Source organism: Anguilla anguilla, chromosome 5 (genome assembly GCF_013347855.1).
Source record: "Anguilla anguilla isolate fAngAng1 chromosome 5, fAngAng1.pri, whole genome shotgun sequence".
Taxonomy (NCBI): Eukaryota; Metazoa; Chordata; class Actinopteri; order Anguilliformes; family Anguillidae; genus Anguilla; species Anguilla anguilla.
Window position 1 is genome coordinate 53,090,237 of NC_049205.1, and position 14,271 is coordinate 53,104,507.

Below are 14,271 nucleotides of genomic sequence, written 5' to 3' on the forward strand. Positions count from 1 at the left end.
AGTAGTACCAGTAGTAGTATTAATAGTAGTTGCTAGAGGCTGTAGTAGCAATAATATTCACAGCGGATCACAGGTCATATTCACGTCGCCTTTTAAAAATTTTTGGTTAACATAGTACTTGAACTACGCACGTTAAGGCCTACATAATGCTGTCATAAGCATGACAAAGAACCTACCGTGACCAGTCACGAGAATTTCAATGCATGATGAATTTCACAACACTCATTTTCAATCAATTATTTGAAGTCTGTTTATTTAAAAAATAATACAAATGTGTAAGAAAAAATGTTTACATTACATGAACTCTACTCTCAAGTTCCAGCAGAGTAACTGACTTTTCATCATTTTCATTTTAAGTGCTGTAGCTCTACAGAAGGGTTTCTGAACATAAACTCATACACAAATGGAACAAAAAGTTAAAATCAAGAAATGAACTACTGAAGTGAAACATGCAAATATACACAAAGCAAAGGCGAGCGCAGGCGAGCTGTGGGTGTCTTTCTGCGCTCCCTCCTCCTCGCTGGCTGCTCCAGCGTCGAGCCGAGCTCCACCAAGCCGTCATCGCGGCTAAAAAGCTGCAGGCTAATTGCTGGCGATCATGACGCAAACGGTTTCCAAGGCAACGGCCGGAGTTCTGAAGTGTGCACTCCAGCTTTCCTCCTCTGTTTTGTACTCATAACAGCGGGGCCCGACAATGCAGTCACTGCATCCTGTCTCAGTGTGCAGCCAGGCGAGAGCAGACCGCAGGAACAGCCCCCCCCTGTCCCTCAGCCCCCCATCCCTCTGCACTGCCTCTGAGCTCACAAAGAGAAGTCTTCACGTGTTACATTTTTACTAAATCTATCTAAATATATTTATCATGGTGTTCATACATATATATATATGTATGTATAAATTGCCACAACTTGACAGAAAGGGGGAAACTTTATTTTTTGGTTAAGATTTGAAATACATGCCCTAATGTAAATGGAATATGCTGCCATACAGGCCTATTATAAATATGTGGATTTTGTAGAAAATATAATGATAAATATAGGCCACAGAAATGTACTTTAAAAAAAAAAAAAAGCAAATCTACATACTGTACACATATTCGCCCATATATTGCTGTGTGTGATAATGACACATTTCTCTATATCACAGCCAGTTCCAGTTCCATACGGGAGGAACAGACAGCTCCTCCTGAGCACAGCGACGCCAGCACCTCTAAGGCCCACATGGTCCAGCCTCCGTGCAGTTGTGTCAGCAGCGGCTTGTTGACACTTAAATAATAATCCTTGTACATCGATCTGCTAAGCTGCAAACATGGACTCAATGTGCCAAGAAAATCATAGCAAACAGTGTCCGAATTTGTACCCTAGCGTACCGTTCATTCCAGCGTGATCCTCATATATTCCAGAACTGACACGCCATGTGAGTTTTGAAATCAGAGAGTTGTGTGTATCACCAAATTTGGACAAAAAAGCCTAAATATAGTTACAAAATGACCTGATATTTCACCCCACTGTGTACATTGCAGGAAGGCAGATAATAATTTGTGGTTCAAGGTTCATCTTGTGTCCCAGGTCAAGAAATGGCTGAAGCCTTTTGTGCCACCAGTGAATGAATCTTCAAAAGTGAAATAAGATGTCAAACTAAGAACTTGTGTAGTCCACGTAAACCTTATCAGAAAGCCCAATTTTGCTAAAGCAGGCAAAGCTCGAACACCACACATTAAAATGAATCTCACCAATTTCAGAACACTTTAATTTGTTAGCAAATCAAGAAAGACTTTGGGCCTTTTTAAAGGATGTAAGTACAGCTGGCTTGCATAAGATCAAAAAGGCATATTCAAAATGTTGATATTTTAAGAATGCAAAAGGTATATAGTGGAAAGTGAGACTGAGCACAGAACCCTTCTGTAATAGGTTGAGGGAATGGTAAAGGTGCGATTGTGACCTGGCCAATCTCCAAATGACTCATCGGCCATAATTACGCATGAGTTCAATCACAAAAAACGGATGAGGGGAAAAATGAAGAAAGATAACAGCCTCGGTGGGACAAGTTAAAAACTTGCATTTCACACTTGGCACCAACCAATTGGGTGTTCTCCTTGTCCAATAATTTTGCCCTATACAAATAAGGCCTTCCCATTTCATAAATTTACCACTATATTAAAAATAATCTATCTGCTATTTGATTATTATATATGTATTTACAATGTTTTGAGGATGCCAATGTCCAAGGTGATTTAAAGAGCACAGTAAAATCTCACAAATTGCTATTAGAATGAATAGATTTTTTTTAAATGTCCTCAAAGCAACGACCTTATTTCCACAAGACAACCCCTACATGTAGTAAAAAACATTTGCTTCTGATTATGAAATAAATTACTAATAACAAAGCCAACTACCGTACTGCACTGACAGTTTTATGAGATGTACTGCATATACGTACACGTAGTCACACACACAACACTTAATTCCCAGATTAGATTTGATATTGAATGTATCGTCTGTTAAATACAAGTTTCTTTAAATGACAAACAGTATGGCCAATTTAATGTAATACTGCATAAACACAATTTTATCACTGTCCTGAACGCTGATTTTTTAGGGATGACTAAACATGTCCTATTGAATTGGTTTGTCTAGTCAATGCAAATATAAAAAAAATATGACTGAAATGGGAGGGAGGAAAATAAATAAGTTTTCACAAACATAGCAATTTATTTCATCCGAGTGCAATGAATTGGATGTAGGTGTTGAGCCGGCTCAGTTTGTAAAAGGAAAAACAGTCATGCTTACTGCAATTGTCATGAAATATGACCGTTTTTAGCTATTCACAGATAGGAAGATTTATTATTGGCATAAAACAATTTTTTATTTTATTTATTTCAGAAAAGTACATTTATGTTGGAGCCTCTCTCCTCTCACAGCTAATGGAAGCCTCTAAATTCTACAGGGTATTAAGCAAATCTTGGCCTTTTTTTCTCCCTGTCACAGTTATGCACGTCAGCGAGTGACGTCAATGTTATATCACTCTACACAGCTTTTCAGCAGGAGTGCTCGGCTGAAAGCTGCTGCGCTCCAGCCCAGCCTGCAGCTCAGGCATCTAGCCAGTCACATCTGACCGTTTTTACCAAACGCAGAGGAGATTAAACCAGCACGACACCAAGGTCGTTCAAAACGGCAGTTAACCGTCACCATCTCCAATAAAGAGGGAGAACACAGAATTTAGTAGTCTCATACAGAGAAGGTGAAGTAAATCCCAATTTAGACAGAACATCTAAAAATAAACAGTTTAAATATGATTTAGACATCATAGTGGCTAGTCCGTATAAATATGTAGCAGTTATACCAGTATTTTCAATTACATCCTTGAAACAAAATGCTATGCAGGTTATTAGGTTAAAATGTCAATGATGTATTTCAGTGCATTTTAAAACATATTTGCCAAAAAATATCATTCAAGCAGCACTGACTGTATTTAAAAATACATGTCAAAAAGGTATTATAAAATTGTTTAAATACTTATTTGGCCCAGGCCTGAGCCAACACAATAATGCCAATATGAGTGGTGATAACCATGATGTTGTCACCCTTTAAAGAAATTTGCTTGGTGAACATAAAACCATCTCGAAATCATACAGCTGAGGTTACTGGAAAATTCTATTCTGAAATGCGGTAAATGTCGACATGTCTAAATGGCGTAAATACAATGCATTAAGAACTTCCTCGTAATGCGTCTGTCAATGGAAGCAGACGGCTTAAAGAGGCTTTAAAGGAGAGGAACAATATCATGTGAAATGTCACATACGCCATGAAAAGCAGCAGTCTGGAGCACGGCCCCTGAAGGAAGACTGCTGGAGGCCTGGCTCCTCACCCCGGCTCCTCACCCTGCATACCGTCCGCCTCCGGGCCTCACATTAGCTCTCCGTCTTATGAGCAATTTGACTGCGACTTTAACCTGTTACAGCTGCGAAGCATCAGCCCGCCGTCCGGCCCGGCCGAACCGTAAGGCGTCAGGAGGATCCTGGAGCGAGCATGTAAAATAGCACACGGCTCTTCGGCTTGGATTAACCATTAAGTTTGTAAGATATGTCGAAAAAATATATATACGGCCACCACTGCTGCTGGTTGATCTCACTGCAAGACTGTGCACATGAGCATGCTTTTCTTCAAAATGTGTGTGCGTGTGTGTGCATGTGTGTGTATAAACGAAGAAGGTTACAAAACACGTAGCACAAGTATACAGTGCTCTACATTACATTCTGAATCCTAAGGTGCAGAACTGCTCTATGCAGGTTAGCATAACAAATCGCTTTCTACACAATCGTGGCTTTCCCTGCGGAATGCACGCAGGACTGATATGAATCAAGGGAGTGTTCCACACGGACTTTTACACTTACACTTTCCACAGAGCTGAAACACGAGTCCTCTCAGCTCCGCCCCATGAATTATAAAACGTTAGTCTCGCCGTTACCCCATCTATTCATAATGCATAGCGTGCGGTTGTAGAAACAGCCCTGTCAGAGCAGGGTGATCTCAACCCGATTCACCAGGGGTACTGTGGAACATCACCACCACAGATCTGAAGGCTTCACTCACAAGAACTCAAACACAGCTTTAAATATATATATATATTTTTAAAACACGATACGCTGACATGATGTGTTTTGTATTTCTGTATTTTGTGTTGCAGTCCTACCAGCCATGGACTGTGCCAGGACAGGGGCTTATCTAAAAGGAAGACTTATTTAATGCTGGTGCTTATTCCTGGAACGATTTTCACCACATTTCCCACATTATTCTCCAACATTCTACATGGGAAAATGAAACAGATGAGAGGAAGCCATTACAGAGTCATTAAAAATATCCATGCTTGTATATTTTTCTTTTTGGTCAACAATTGCTCTCCTGTGTTTCCATCCAGGGGCCCAGTATTTATTTTCTTTGAGACAGCATTCTAGCTGAAGGATATCTCTCAATTTATCACTGAATTATTATTAAGGCTGTCTCACACTTCCTGAAAAGCTATGATCAGTCATGGATAAAAATCAGGCTTTATAGATCTGAAAGTACCGGCTTTCCACATGACCTAAAATAACTTTTTCCCAAAAATAAATAATAAAGAATTTATTGTGACTAAAGAGGCGGTGAATATTGGGGGGGGGGGGGGGGAATGATTTAAATGTAAAATGTTTCCAAATTTCTCATATTCTTTCCGTAAGTTTAACTTTGGGGAGACAAACACAGAACCATTAACCTTTGTGTTTAGAAGTACGGGGAATAGGGTTTCCTCCAATGAATTCCAAGCTTAAAACAAATATTATACGACATAAAGCATATCTTTACATACCTGATTATATCATAAGATGAAGTACAATTTTATTTTTAGGTCATTTGCATGAGCTGTACTAATTACTGAGGGGTTTTCAACCCTAAACCTCTCCTCCTCAAAGCACAAAGGATTCACAGTGGTGCTTTTCATAATGTAGGCCATGTTTTAAAATGCGTTTTCCACCACATCAACACAATAAGTGCTAAAAAGAAAAAAAGCGAATTCCCAACATTCTGAGGAGAAGGGACAGTCACTTTCAGGTCTGCTGTCTGGGGAGGGGCTAGGGTTAGGGTTACATTGTGCATTCTGTGAATTACAGGGTTTCATCCGACTCAAGTATACAATAACATTATGTGCTCAATTTCTTCCTCGCTCAGGAAGTCTACACGTACAGAACAACTGCCACAGAAAACAAGCATCCTCACAAAAAAATGCAGTACATTCAAGCACCCACTGCGTGTCTGTCTGTAGTCTTCAGTGTCCCTTTGTCATTGTCTGCCGTCTGCATGTTGACTGTATGAGTGTCAGTCAGTGCCAGTGCCTTTTCTGCTGATACTAAAAAGTAAAGGGGTGGTTATTGAACGCTTGAATGTGTGCTCTATACACAGAAAGGCTTATTTTGGGGGGAAAACAAAGGCTAAACAACATAATCAGGATAAAACAATGGCTCCCTAGTCACTGCCCTCGCACAGGCAGAGGCCACATGCAGCCTATCACTAATGCTTATTATTGTTAATTTGAACATTGAATCTTTCTATAAGTGATGAAAGGGCAGCTCAGTTGGTTTCAGCAGGGCTGGGAAGAGCCGGTATTTTGACAAGAGCCGCTATTCGGGTGTTGAGTGAAGCACACAGACTGAGCAGCCATTACTGTGGAAACGCGACCCATACCTGCACTTATCCGTCTGTCAGCGGCATCAGTCAGGTGTGGGAATGACAAACACCTGCGATTAAAGCCCTCACCGCCAGCATGGAGAGACGGAAGGAGAGAGGGAAAGAGGGAAAGAGGGTGCGAGAGAGCGAGACTGGGTCCTGCTACACTCCTACTTACTCACCAAAGCTCTGTAATGTTTCTGTTTATTTTCACTGAAAGGCCAAGGGTAATTTTAGTTTCAAAACATATTTGAGTTTATTCTACAGTTCACCTGGATTTTGTATCTGAATACTTTTACTTTTGTGCAAATAAATAAGTGCCATCTTCACAAGTGTAGTATACACACAAAAGTGAGTTTCTTCTCCAACCTGGGGCAGCAAACAGAAAAAGCAGGCTTGGTTACATTTAGAACTATGGAGGACCACTTCAGAAGAACACACACCTACAATTTTCCCCATATAAATAAAGGCTACTCAGCTCACTTTTGAGATTTAAATAGTACCATATACTATATAGTTACATTTCTATACTACATTGGTCAGTAGTTTTCTCGAGATGCTATTTTTTAAAAGTTAGCTATTTCTGTAAAACATGTATGTTTAACAACTAGGCCTAGCCATTTTGTTAAAATTTGGAGCATAAGGTTTAACTAATTTCAGACCAACGAGTGATAGAAAATTACTAAATGTATCTATTGACAGGGCTAGCTACCAATGGTTTGTCTGTGGCTGAACTGTGGCTAGTTAATACACATTTTGGATCAGGCAAACATTAGTCGAGCGATTGGTACCTTGCTTGTTACCCAACTACAAATTTCAATCTGAGGCCTAGTGCATAAAACATAAGGGCCAGTCTAATCTGTTTAAACTGGTCTTGCCTTGCCTTTAGAAGTAGCCTAGCGTATGTCAGTCAGGTTAGTCATACAATGGCTGACTAAGGGATCTCCAAGATAAAAATAAAAAAAATAGCTTTCAGTGCAGAGGTATAAAACTGTAAAATAACTGGAGGTAGGCTTGTCCAGGGAGGGGCTTTAGCCAGCAGGGCATCCCCCGCCATTATCAATAAATAATGATCCTTCTGTTCAAATGACAATTTTCAGGATAAACTGAACAAGAGAACACACAATAACAACAAAGTGCTGCTTCCAAGGGCAACTTAAGAAGTCTGGTGACCGAATCAAACAAACTTCACCAATGGCTTCATTACATATTAGGTGATCCTCGAGAAGCTCAATTTAAAAGAAATCCATTCTCACTGAGTGCTTTTCCTAATTTATTTTATAGAGTTTAAGAAGTGAAAATGCATGGCTTAACATAACAGCAGCTTGCCTCTGGCACGCTTTTATTCTAATCATGACAAATATGGTGCAAGTCAATCCCGAGAAAAAGTAATCACTCATGGACTGTCCCCAGGACCTGGAATGTGTGCTTGGATGTCAGGTGTTGCCAGGTTTGAAATTTTTAGCCTTGAAAACACTAGAAAAGCAAGCGATAGCACATCGACACAGCCAAACATCCAACACAACAAGGTATTATTCTCCTGATACACACGGGCATGTCAGTTCCACCATGTGCTTTTCAAACATGTTTTTCAACATCCATAAATAGCCTAATCTACCCTGGCCCATTGCCTCTCTGACTAATGAAGTGACCTGTAGTACTGTAGTGTTTACGCAACAGTCAACAGTGAATCAAACTTGTGTCATAATATATTAAATTATTATCCAAAAATCAATACACCTGTGCCGACTTTAATTTTGTATAATTTCAGAAGTGTACCAACTTCTGAAATTACACAGGTGTTAGCAAAGCGATAAGCATATTGATACTCCACGTGCTCAATACATTTCAAAACAATCAGATGCTTACTGTGCATTTAATTGGTAATAATCATATCTTATATAAACAGCTAAGCAGCTAAGGTTGTAGTCTCATGGTCAAAACAAGGCAGAATTTAATCTTAATGCTGAGGGCCTCCCGAACAGCACAGTGTTTACTGCACGAGTCTCTGTGTCTCTCGCTCTCTCTTTGTGTGGCACACTGAGGCAAGCTCATTGGACCGTTAAACTGTAAATAGCCACCCAATCGAAGGGGGAAAAACTCAGAAGCATGTGGCGCAGACCCGTGACATCAGAGCCCCACTGACGTGCAGGAGAGCATTAGCCAGCAGTTGCTAAGAGTCGCACGGCCCCTGCGCCCTCTGACCTGCGAGCGTCCACAAACAACGCCCTCCGGCATGCTGTCAGCCACCGCTCTTTTCCAACACAGTCAATCCACTCCCACAACTGCGCTGCCTCGCCCCCCCCATCCTTGTACATTACTATCAACACAGCGTGATTTGTGTGTGTGTGTGTGGGGGGGGCAATGGAGGAAAGAGATGACGACGCTTTTCTAAAATGGCATTTACAAGCAACAAAGTTCCCCATTCCAAGATTTACACACTCGCTGAAGGCCAAAGGTCAGTTTGCTTTGTTTTGTTTTTCTTTTTTTGTTTTATTATTATAAAGATTCCATTGCATAAAGCCCATAAATATTTCAAACGGCCAGCTCACTGTAAACAAGCCACTAACCCCACTACAACCCGATCGTGCCGCGGCCAAAAGCTCCTGCAACCGAAAAAAAAATGGAAAAAAAAAGAGCCTGCAGCCAGCCTGGTGCAGTCGTACCGTACGCTGAGAATATTATGAGTCACGGGTGCAACACAGAGGCCCGGCTGCAGGCTGTGCTCTACAAACAGGGAAAAGCCAGGAGCACACACGCACACCCTCGCACGTGCACGTGAAGGAGAGACAGCACGCCTGCCGAGGGCCCAGACACGCTCCGATCGCAGATCTTTATCGTCCCTCCGTGAGCGTCACTACGATCACTCCCGCTCTGAAAGAACCATGACCAATCGGGACTCATCACTCCAGCACAGTGGCATTTCAGCTGCAAAATAACACCCTAAAAAAACACATCTGCACACCACTGCCTGTAGTGTACCTGTACTTTATTTGACTGAAATATGCCTTTGCTCACCAATGAACAAAACCTGTATTTCCGCCTTGCTGATATTAAGATACAGTTTTAATTACTACGTGCGTAATATGTGGTAAAATATCACGTATGTGGTAATGTGGCGGTAATTCATACATGTTCTCTTCACATATCTTCCTCAACAAAATATTATAAGAATATTACTTGTTCCCTCCACAACCACCCCCCTCTACACACACACATGCACACACAGGCACAGGCACATACACGTGCACACACAGACACACACACACACACACGCAAAATAAGGATTCATGGGAAAGGGAGGTTTTGGTTGATTAATGAAAATTACAATTAATGAAAAAAAAATTCATGACATTGAAAATTTATCAATATTATAACCTGATGCAAACAATTACCCATATTGAGGATTATCTAAATTGATGTTGATTTGTGGCACTTTTAGCCAAATTGACAGAAGACAGAACAACGATGATACAGGCACGTAGATACAATTAGGCAGTCAAAAAAATAAATAAATTAGAATAAAAATTGTTTGAAAAACTATATGATGACACTCAAAGATGATCTCAAGATTTGTTTCAGAAAAGGTCTGGGTTAAAGACAATAACGTATGGTGCATCATTATGAGGAGAGCAAGGTCTTTACAGCTGCTTGAGTGACATCTGAGGAGCTGAACATGGCATATGCTTGTGGTCACATGGGCAGGTTGTGACCAAACATTTAAACACAGGCCTTGAACTAGAGCGGATCAGAGGGTTTGGGCAACGTTTGCGTGTCTGTCCCCTCTCGCTAAGTCAACAGGGTTAGACCGCAGGCGGTGACCTCCCCCTGCGGGATCGATTCCCAGGCCGCAGCGTCTGCTGTCATTGGCCACAGCGTCTGCTGTCATTGGCCACCAACACAACTGTGGTAAAACAGGCTCTGGAGTTGGCATATCCAACAAAGGCAGTCACTCGGTGGACTCACATGCCCTATGGTCTGGATTCAAATCCTGAGGATGCCGGTGCCAACTGTGATTGGCCACAGGCTAAACCAAAGAGGAAGGATTTCTCTCGGAAGTGCTACCTGCTTCGTCATGCTAGTCTTTACTCTAAAAAACAGGCCCACATACACAGTGTGTGTAGGAATTACACCACTTAAGGTACATAGTCTCCCCATTTTAAGGGACCAAAAGTAATTGGGCAAAATAAAAATCTTAAATAAAGTTGTCATATTTAGTACTTGGTAGCAAATCCTTTGCATTCAATGACTGCCTGGAATCTGTGGCCCATAGACATAACCAGACGCTGGGTATCTTCCCTAGTGATGCTCTGCCCGGCCTATACTAATGCTATCCTCATTTCTGTGTTTGTTTTGGGATTTTCTGCCTTCAGTGTTGTCTTCATCAAGTGAAATGGATGTTGGATTCAGGAAGGGTGGTTGACTTAATCAGTCAAGACCATTCCACTCTCCCTGAAAAAATCATTTGGCTACTTGTTTGGGGTCATTGTCCTGCAGCTCAATGAGTTTTGTGGTCCAATAAGTTGAGGCATTTGCTTGGATCTGAGCTGATGATTCTGTACACATCAGAATTCATCCTGCCACTGCCATCAACAATCACATCAGTAAAGGCAAGTAAGCCAGTTCCAGTGGCAGCTGTACATGCCCAAACCATAACACTACCACAACCATGGTTCATGGTTCATGGTTCAGAGGAGGTGGCATGCTTTGGATCATGAGCAGTTTCTTTCTCTCAATACTTTCAGCTTTTGATCACTTGGGTTATACTCATATGATCTGTCCATACAGAGGTTGTGTTAATGTAGGATTTTATGTTTTTTACGCAGAAAGAGAGAGCCAAAACACAAGGAAAATATATACTGCCTTCTATAAACACAGATATTTTGAGGTGTTTTTCTAAAGATAACAACTAGCGAAAACCCAGACTTGAAAATAATTACACCTGTTTCTTTGAGCCAATCATCTTCAGTGTCTGAAATCTGTGTTGTTTATAAATCATAATATTTACACAACTGTGGTAGCATTGTGAGATTCAAAGGACAGGTGTTTCATCTGAATGAAAATTCGAAAATGAGATGCCACGCTCTAGATAGCTTTTTTATGATAATACATTTGATTTGCTTTCGGAGAATCATCTTCGTATTGTAGCCAGTTAAAACTCTGGAACAAAAAAAAAAAAAGAAAAAAAAAAAAAAAAAACTTACTGCATGCAGTGAAAAAAAAAAGCCTAGTAGCATGGAAAAATTGCCAAAACCGTGGCAAAATTCTAATGAAAATGCAAATTGGCAATTACATTTTTTTTTTCATTCGATGTGCACAAAAACCATGACATAATTTAAATGGAAATGCAAAAGCCCACTTTGTGTTTTCACTTTCAAGTTAATGTTTGCGCTTCACCTGACAATTTCAAAATTTTAATGCGAAGTTTATTTCATATTCAATTTCAATTTCACATCCGTGTCATAAGTTGAATGAAAATGAAAAACCACATTTGAAATAGCAGTTTCCTCTTGTAACCGCATTATCCATGAGAAAAAAGAAATGATAATCCAATTGGCCGTTTATTGTTCCATTTTCATGTTTTTGTGGCACAAGGATGACATAAATTAAATCCAACAGTATTGCTTTCGTTTGCATTATCATTTTTGTGTGGTCACAGAAAAACCTTACCGAAATTCAAACTGAAAATGCAATCACCTGTCAATAAAACTGTGTAGACAGGGGCTCAAAAAAGGGGTGTCACTGTCCAGTCCAGTGTAATGGCTGCCACCACAAATTCCGGCTAGCGACGACTGCTATATTTTGCTAAATTCGCTAACTTTGTTAGTTATCTAGCATTAGCAGCCAGAGTTACCGTAAAGTGGAAGATTTGTATGACTGTCAATCATCGTCAAGAGCTGGCAGAAGTGTTGCTACCAGAGGCAGAAAGTCCAGGGGTCCTGTAAAAGTCCTGCCATGTGTTTCTTCCACTCATGAACTCAACCAGCTGATTTCACTAATTAGTTCTACCTCCTGGCTGAGGAATTGTGCCAATTAGTAAATCCAGGTGATTGGAACAAAATACTGGGAGGACTTCTTCTTTCTGAACCTGGATTTTCCACCTCAGGTTGTTACGCTACTGTTTGCAAACTTCTGGGCTGGCAGCAGGCCCGTACCCGACCTGACCCGATGGTCACAGAGCTAAAAATAGGGCCGATGTCCAGCCTGATCACAGCACACTTTCAGGCCCTGTCAGGTCCGGGTCAGGATGCGGACCTCTAGCACCAATTGTCGGCCCACGGGCCTACTAGCCACAGTTGGTAATGGCATGGTCAGGATGTGATCCCAGGCCTTGGGGCCCAACCATACACAAGAACAATGCCTTAACTTAACAGGACGAGCCACCCAGCAGGTATCAGATACACCTGATTTGCCAATGAAGTAATAATAATAATAATTATTATTATTATTATTATTGTTATTATTATCATTCACACTGAATTGCTTTTTAAAAAATTAATCTCAATAATTTATAGGCTTAATTATAATGGAAATTCTGCCCATCTTTATTAAATTTTCTAAAACAAGCAAAAAAAAAAAATCTTACATTTCAAATTAATTTACTCATCACTCATCTTTTGGCAGCTTAAAAAATACAGACTGATCATTATTTACTCAAGATCCATTTCAGCCATTAAGATTTATCAGTACATCTTGATTTTATGGTTCCAATACATTTCTAATAACAGAAAGCTCATCCCGGTTATTCTTTATAGAGAAATACCTTTTCAGTGTCTTTCACTGATAGTATTCAGTGTCTTTCAACTTAAAATGTTATTTTCTTTTAAAAACAAACAATAAATTGTGCGGGTGAAACTCCTAAGCCTGAAGAGTCTACATTTTAAACAACATTTGTAAGAAGCAGGCTCGGAATTCGTCAGGAGGCCTACTGCAAATATTTACACCCATGGTTCTCAAAACAAATGCGGATCACGAGAGGAGCACTGAACTGCAGGATAGCTGCGTTTCATCCGCTGATCTTGTCAAGATGACTGCCCATGAAGACATTTATAGTGATTACAGTAAAAAAAAAACTGGAATCGTTATAATAAAATTTAAAAAGCTGTAAAATTCAATACTGCTCATTTCACAGCACTGGGGAAACACAGGAAAAGTCAGTATTACCACCACATGAAGTTGCCTCTTTCCACGTGTATGAATAGGCCTACATTTAATTTTAAAAGGTGCAGACGAAAAAAAAAGATTTTTTAAAAATGGTTCTAAAAAATAACTACTGAACGATTAAAAAAAATTAAAAATAGTGTGGCCAACTGGGTACTGTTAACCATCTTCACATAACTTCTCCACAAGACATGTTGCGATTTTTTGCTGAACAGGATGGAGATAACTTGAACTTAATTCTCCACACAATTGTACAATGGCAAACGGGTTTTTTTGTTTCATTTCAAATATCATGAAGTGAGGCGTACTAAAAACAGCGTACTAAACCAAATTTCTCCCGATAAACCTGTTACTGATTAGTGTATTTTAATAGCAGTATGTCATGAATTAATCTGTAGAATTATTCTGGAAATTGAATGCTATTAATCCAGAGCTTTATGCAATTTTCAACTTCTCGCTTTCACTTGTACTCATCAATTAAAACAGCAGAGAACCCAGTTGCAGTGAAGCACTGCCATTGTTGTTTTTCGAAGACAAAGGGGAAAATGATGCTTCGGGTCAACATAGGCTACGTTATTTCCCTATTTTTTCTTGAATACTTATTTTAATTTCCGAAATGCACATCTTGATCATATAACGGAAGTTCAATTACTATTCGAAATAAGGCTCTTTTTTAAAGCCTACATTAAATCGCAATAGGAAAATATGCAGATCACGTACTTTCGACTGCCAGATTAACTCTTGTGGTACGATCAAATGTCACATTGAAATTAAGGCCTATTCAAATGTTCTGGTACCACTTCATATCCTGAACAACTTCGACAGTTTGGCCTACCTGTTGTGTAACTAGATGCAACTTTTCTTGAACCATTGTAGCCTACATATGCGACTTGCAAAGTAGATTGAATATATTTGC

General features: G+C 40.1%; 1 protein-coding gene across 3 annotated transcripts in view; it reads right to left on the bottom strand.

Moving 5' to 3' along the window:
• LOC118227005 (cGMP-inhibited 3',5'-cyclic phosphodiesterase B-like) overlaps positions 1–14,271 on the bottom strand; it is a 45,914-nt gene that overhangs the window by 29,481 nt on the left and 2,162 nt on the right. The window lies entirely within an intron of this gene.